The sequence below is a fragment of the Poecilia mexicana genome, unplaced genomic scaffold (genome assembly GCF_051168715.1).
Source record: "Poecilia mexicana isolate PSO_F unplaced genomic scaffold, ASM5116871v1 scaffold_15, whole genome shotgun sequence".
In the NCBI taxonomy this organism is placed as follows: Eukaryota; Metazoa; Chordata; class Actinopteri; order Cyprinodontiformes; family Poeciliidae; genus Poecilia; species Poecilia mexicana.
The window spans coordinates 1,233,086-1,240,804 of record NW_028263384.1 but is presented as its reverse complement, the minus strand read 5'-3'; positions in this window follow the sequence as shown (position 1 = coordinate 1,240,804).

Below are 7,719 nucleotides of genomic sequence, written 5' to 3'. Positions count from 1 at the left end.
AATCAAAACACAACCAAACAACCTGGGACCCTAACAGTCTGTAAATGTCTTGTCTGTCTCTGATAAATAATCAAATAAAAACACATCTGTTACTCTGCTAAATGAGTGAAAGCAGGAGAATCTTTTTCAGATGTTTTATCTCCTAGATTGAATACATTTATCTATTTTGTATTTAAAACCATTCTTTATTTCAGCTTTGTTATCTTTATTTGACAACAGTAAAACAGCAACAAACAAATGAAAGCAAATGGCCTGTACTTGTATAATGCTCAAGTTGGCAGGACCCCAAATGATTTGTACATTCATTTCCTCACCCTGATGGTGCCAAGCCACTGCATGCAGCCACCGATGTCCTTAGCAGTCTGACAGGGCGAAACAAGGGAGGAGAAGCCAAGTGAACTAAAAGTGAGGCTGATTCACTGTAGGTGTTCGCTCTGATGGACTGGCGATCTGTCCAGGGTGAACCCATCTCTCACCCACTGACAGCTGGAGAGGCACAGGCACCTCCTGACCCCAACGGGAAACGGGTGTAAAGAACATGAATGGATGATGGATGGACGTTTGCTGTGGTATTGCTGTTTTTGGCCAGTAGAGGGAGTGTTATGACACTGATTCAACTGACTCAGTTGACAACCAAAATAAGCATCTAAATACATTTAAAAGGATAAATCTTTTGAAGCTGATCATTTCCTCCAAACATCACATCCAAACACTGTGAGTCAGATATTTGTGTAACATGAAGGAGTCACTCAATTCCAATAAAAAACTACCACTAAGTTATTCGATTCTGATTTCTGAGGTAATCACATAATTCAATTGTGATCATTTCTACAAAAAAAGAATGTTTGATGAAATTATATCCAAGTGTGTATGTTTTTTCTGGGTATTTTCACATTTACATCTTACGTTTTAATGTGATTACAGGATTTCACCTATTTGCTCTACCTCTTGTTCTAAGAGAGTGGAAAGAATTTGCAAGCAGGGAAGAGAGACTTTTGAGTGCAGTTTTGAACTGTGCAGAGAAAACTATTTTGCAAAGAGAAAAACTTAATACAGAGCAGGAATTTTGGTGGCAATCACTACAGGTTTTAAGAGCAAATATGTAAAATTCTGCTCACAAAATGTAAGTTCTTCACTTTGGCAAAAAAAACTGAATGAGTTTTCAATTATGCATTTTTACATTTTTTGCCACATGCGTTTAAATGCCATCTTTAGAAAAAAAAAATGTTGCAAAAAGTCATGTTAAATTAAGATTAATATATTTTAGTGATATATTAATCAGTGAAATCTTTATTTCTAGAGGTCTCATTGATTTAGATTATTTTTCTAATCTATGTAGGTCTTCAGTTTAAATTACAACGGTCTTTAAAAGGGTCTTAAATTTAACTAACTTAATCTTCACAAAACTGTGCCTTATTGGAAGATGTTCACCGTCAGTAAAGCATTGTGACTTTTCCTCTAAAATATGTGATACAGAATCTCAACACAAATTGGTTTGAGAGAGAAAAGAAGAATTCAGAAACCAAAAACAAGCCAGTAGAAACGCTGAACAGTTTCTGCTGGTGTCCTACTGTTAGGTTCTGAACTGTCAAAACCTAAAACTGATTCCTTGGAAAGTCTGCCACATGAATTGATATACATGAGCAATAATCTAGATAATCTGCATTCTTTTTTACTTAGTATGCACCATTATTGTTAAAGGCTCCTTTATCGTTTAGAATATGTGTATTTATTGAAATCAAAGTAAAATCCTGGCACTTGTCAAACAGCTGGGATGCTAATGTTTAAAAGAACAAACAATTCTGGATTAAGATGAGCAATGAAGTCACAATAATACAGAACAGTAAAGGGACTCGTGTTCCACAGATGCATGAGAACCAGACTGTCTCACTCTTTTATTTTGGGTTCTTTATCTTAGTATAAAAGTCATGTGTCGACTCCGCCCTGGGGGCTTTTCATCCAAGCTCTCTGTATAGAGCACAATATATGAATAAACCTGATTGAGTGATTTTACCTGAACCGTGCTTGGTAATAATTTTTCCACCACACTATGAAAGTTAGAAAACCCTCTGACCACCTTTTCCTTTTGGGTCAAAATAAAATCCAATCTTGACTTCTGAGCAGTTTGTATTCATATTTTCCAATGATAAAAATGAACCAGTCATTCATGCTGGCCTAACTTTTTATGTCCTTCCTCTTTTTATATCATGTAAATTATGAACTAAGACTTGTTTATGAAAGTCACATTGGCGTTCAAGCTACTGTCAACATGTGTAAAAGACATAAAATATGACCAAATGGCTCCAATTACTGACACACACAAAGTGTCTTAACTGTTTTATTGATAATTCAGGGTCAAAAATTACATGTGAAAGACAGAGTCTTTCTGAGACTGATGCATAAGTCAGAGTAACATTATCTCTCTCCTCAGCCTGGTTATTCTGATTATTAGCTAATCAGTATTTATGCACCTCTTCTCATGTCATCTTTCTCAAGTAACTGGTTCCTCTTTTTGTGTTCACCAGACTGCTTATAGTTTTATTTCATCACATTTGTTTCATTGAAACCTTCACCATCTACTCATCAACACAACCAGACACAAATTAGTTATCCAAAGAGTCGGAGGGAAAAAACCAAGTTACTTGACCTACAGCAGGCTGAGCACATTAATGAGTTATTAACAAACTGTAGGTGTGAGTCTGAATGAATAAGGTAATTGCTGTTTTGCATTTCACACCCATTGTTTGTAACTCTTTGCTGTGTTTAATTAGAAGAATTTAAATTTTAAAGAAAAGCTGCATTGAATGAGTAATAGCTAAAAATACTTCTACAAGCACATTTCTGTAACTAAAGACATGAGAATCATCATCATTTATTTTGATTCTTTTAAAGAACAGTTATCTTTGATCCCCTCTATCTATTACAAATATTAATCTATTTTACATAACGTTGATTTGACAAGGAAACATATCTTTCCTGGTAACAGTATAAACTCTGAAAGAAAGGTCTGTACATGGGTTTATCAGTGACTTTTATTTCCATGTTTTGCTGAAGTCTGCTGAACAAAATGGATTTCATCCCTTAAAAGTACAAACTAAAGTTAAAGTTTTATGTTAACTTAAGCTGGGTTTTATCTTGTAATTATATTAACAGAAACTTCCAAGCCAAGATTCAGTTTCATGTGTTACAGCAACAATTTGCTCATCAATTTGCTCCTCCTATTTTTAAAAACACATTGTCCATCCATGATGTTCAACTACTGGTAAAGTTAATGATTTCAGGGGGCATAAAAAAGTAACTCAAAGTGAATCTGAAAGTCCTAAAAGTGAAGAATGTTGATTATAGCATATTTTACGAGGAAACAGAAGGACAAAGGTAACTTTATAACCAACAGTAGTAAAAATAAGTAGCATTTGCCAAGTTACAGCTGCCATAAAGGCAACATAAAAATATGCCTTGTTCCTGTAAAAACTCAGACTGCAGGCACCAAGCTGCCTGCTGAAGGCAGGGTACTTATCGATTCTTTTTGAAAGTATTTATTTCAGAAGCGCTGAGTTGCATCCACTGCTGAATGTCAGTTCTGGTTCTGTGTCGGCTCACTTTAGATGTTCCATGTTCCAGCTGAGTCAAATCGCTCCATGATTATCCTGATGTGCTTTCCAAATGATCTGACTGTTTTTAATCTAATATCTTTTCATCACATCAATACTTTCTGATATAGTTTAAAAACAGAAGTTTACATGCACTATGTATTAAGATGTAACCTTTTTCTCAGTCTGAGATCAGATCAACCTAAAGTATTGTCATATACACATGTAAACAGAAATGCTTCACAAATCTGATCAGAATCATAATAATATAAAGTAAACAGAGGAAACCACATGGCAACAATTTTGGTTGGAAATAAAATCTGCAATATACTGAGCAATAATTTTGCTCAGTATATTGGAATTGAAAACATCATTAGGTAGCCCACTGTTACGTTTATGGTTGTAGATAAACTAAGGAACTGATCTTATCATTAAGGGTGACAGGATTTTCTGTAGAGCAGCTTCTAGTTGTGGTACGTCTGAAACGTTACAACAGGAATCATGAAAAAAAGGAAATTACGTTTTAATTTAGGATGAAAATAGAAAATCTAATTCTTGTTCAACATTCACAGTGGACTTAATGAGAGAGTAAAAGTTTTAACTTTACAGTTCCTAAACATGATTAAATGTTCTGATCTCACCAAGCAGAGCTTCATGATGAGCCACAGATCCAACAGAACCAGAACCGTTCTGCAGCAATTCCAGAGAAAATCCTCCAAACCAGACCTGGAAGTCTCTGAGCTGCTGCAGAAAAGGTTTCCAAGGAGATTCTGGAGCAGATGAAACTTCATCTTTACTTAAAGTTTTATATTTCACCTTCAGAAAAAAATCATGAAGAAAAGCTTCATCCTCTAATTGAAGAATCCATCATTTGCTCAGTGAGCTGTTTGCAGCAGTAGACAAAGGGACAAGAGCTACTCAAACTCTGAGAATATAAAATATAAAAAACACCAATCCAATAAAGCAAACATGCAACCTGAAAATGTCTGAAGTGAACTTTATTTTATATGACATGATTAGAGACTGAAAATGAATCCATGAGAAAAAGATCAACTTTCCAAATGAACCAAGGTCAGATCAAAACTCCAGTAAGTTGCTAAATGGAGCTGAATTTGAATCTTTATTGATCAAGAGACAAAAAAATTATCAGACTCTAAGCAACATGCAAGCTAAAGTCAAACAGGTTCAAAACCTTTAAACTCAGCTTGATCCAGTCAGTCTCTTTACTTTGAAATTGCTGCAGCTTCTACACATGAGGACCCAACAGCAGGACAAAAACGTTTCTCTCATTTACTAATATCATTCCCAGTTCCACCTGCAGAGAGAACAAAGAGCAACAGAGCAGATCAGTGATTGTTTGCAGCCTCTCTCCAGCACCAGTCAGTGATGCAGCACATCAGTTGTGTCTTATTTAGGGAAGTGCAAGCAGACATTGTATCCAGTCATGTGGAAAATACTCAAATACAGCATCTAAGAGCAAATTAGACTCACTCAAATCACCCACTGACCTTAGAATCTCCAGATGGCAGTTTGCACTTTTCTGAAGGTCCTTCAGTGGCTGAACGTCGTCATACTTCATGTTGTTCCTGCTCAGGTCCAGTTCTGTCACGCAGTTGGACTTTAGAGCTGAGCCCAGCAAAACACAGCTGATCTCTGACAAACTGCAGAGCTTCAATCTGAATAAAGAATTGGACTTCAGCTGAAACCAAAGAACTGAAAAATAAGCTGTTCAAGAGAACAAATCATAGCTCATGCTGACATTAATGTCAAGACAAAAGACCTGCTGAGTTTTACTCTTAAAATCTGTCAGTTCTACCAGCAGCTACAGCAATAAATATATTCTGCAACTAAATATGAACCAATGTACACTAATGCAACTATATAAACCAAATTATATCATGTAGAGCACATGTCAAACTCAAGGCCCGCGGGCCATATGTGGCCCGCCATGTCATTTTATGTGGCCCCCCCAGCATTTTATAGGCCGACGATTGACTTAAAATAGGTTTTGAGCACGAATTGACTACAAACTACATTTCCCACAATGCATTCCGATTGTTACCAGCCAACATTACAGCTTCTCGCCACTAGAGAGCAGCAGAGTCACCTCAAGCTGCTTACTGGTTTTCCCAGCGAATAAAACATCGACAAGCTAACATCAAAACGTCCAAGAAAAGAAAAATCGATTTACAAGTAAGACTGTGAATGAAGATGTGTGAGTTGGTGTCAGGGCGGCAGGTCGCGCTAGACTTTTTTTGTTATCCGTTACCTTGACCGGCAACATAAAAAAATCAGTCATGTACTATTTTTATCCGTGAAATTACAATAATATTAACATCGGCTATTTAGTCGCATTTTATGCGGTTTAGTTAATATTCACCGTGAATCCAGATCCCATCACAGATTAAGCAGATAAATGCATCTACATTTTTCTCCGTAGTGACAAAAAACCACCAATAACTTTTAATAAATTAAATTAAATTAGCATCACTTCACCTGCTGGGGTCTGAACAACTTCCTCCTGGTTCCCATCTGCAGAAAAATCTGCGCTAATTCATCAGTCAGTTGGATCTGTCTGATCCAAACAGATTAACTGAACTCTGAGTGTTTTACCCTGCGCGGTCCGGTGTGAGCTTTTACCAGGATTTTTTTTTATTTATTTTGCGTGGTTTCGCTTCTCCGAAACGGACAGATGTTACGTCTGCAGCTCCTCCAGAACGCCGCTCTCCTGGGTAACATGAACCCAGAAGGCTCCATTTGTTAAATCCGCTGGATGAGTTACTTCCAGCGGTTTCTAATTCTTACAGTCTAATTAACTTCTGCATCGTCATTTATTTCCTCAAGATAAACTGCCGGCTCCTCAAATGGATTAACACAAGGTTGCATTCTCTTTAGTTGTCTCTGGTCTGTAATGGAGACTTGAAATTAACCCGTCATTTCAACAAAAGGTTTGTAATGCGCTTCCTAACCATTTTTTATTTGTAAGTATTGATTTTATTTGTTAGCCATTTATGTTTTTATAGTTTATGGACTGAACAGACAGAAACAGTTGCCATTATACATTTTGAACAGTTGATTTTATTTCTGCACCATTTTCTAATGTAAAGTGTTGATTTTATTTTTGAACCACTTTTTATTTTGAAGTGTTGACTTTATTTTTGAAACCTTTTTATTACAATAAAAAGGTTTCAAAAATAAAGTCTTTATTTAGACTTTATTTTTGAAACCTTTTATTGTAAAGTGTTGATTTTATTTTTGAACCATTTTTTATTTTGAAGTGTTGATTTTATTTTTGAAACCTTTTTATTGTAAAGTGTTGATTTTATTTTTGAAACCTTTTTTATTGTAAAGTGTTGATTTTATTTTTGAACCCTTATTTATTTTGAAGTGTTGATTTTATTTTTGAAACCTTTTTATTGTAAAGTGTTGATTTTATTTTTGAAACCTTTTTTATTGTGAAGTGTTGATTTTATTTTTGAACCCTTATTTATTTTGAAGTGTTGATTGTCTGAAAGACCTTACACATGAATTGTCCCATATGGGCTTTGAACCACTGACCTCAGCATTACCAGTAGGGTGCTCTAACCTGCTGAGCTAACTCACCTACCTTACAAACTGTTGAGTTGCCATGGATTTAAGAAGAACTTACATGATCTTACCACAATGAAGATTTGATAAAAGTGCTTATATTCTAATGTTTTTCAAAACAACACATAATATTTTATTTTCCAGATATTTTGTATTTTGAAGTGTTGATTCTAGTTTTGAACCATTTTTAATTTTCAAGTGTTGATTGTATTTCAGAGATATTTTTATTTTAATGTGTTAATTTTATTTTTAAACCATTTTTTATTTGTACGTATTGATTTTATTTTATAGCCATTTAGCCAAGTCTCTGTAGAACCATTTGTCTCTGCTAATGACATCTTCAATACAATTTGTTGATCCCAAGCTTAGTTTATGGACTGTAATGTGAAATTAGGCACAAGTCTGACAGTTTGTTCACCAAGTTACTGTGCTCTCTGAGAGGATCTGTGGTTTAAGTATTTGACATTGTTCCATGCCCATTGTTGACATTAGTCTCTAACAAAATGTGGATCATCTACCAGGAACAGTGGAAACAGCATGA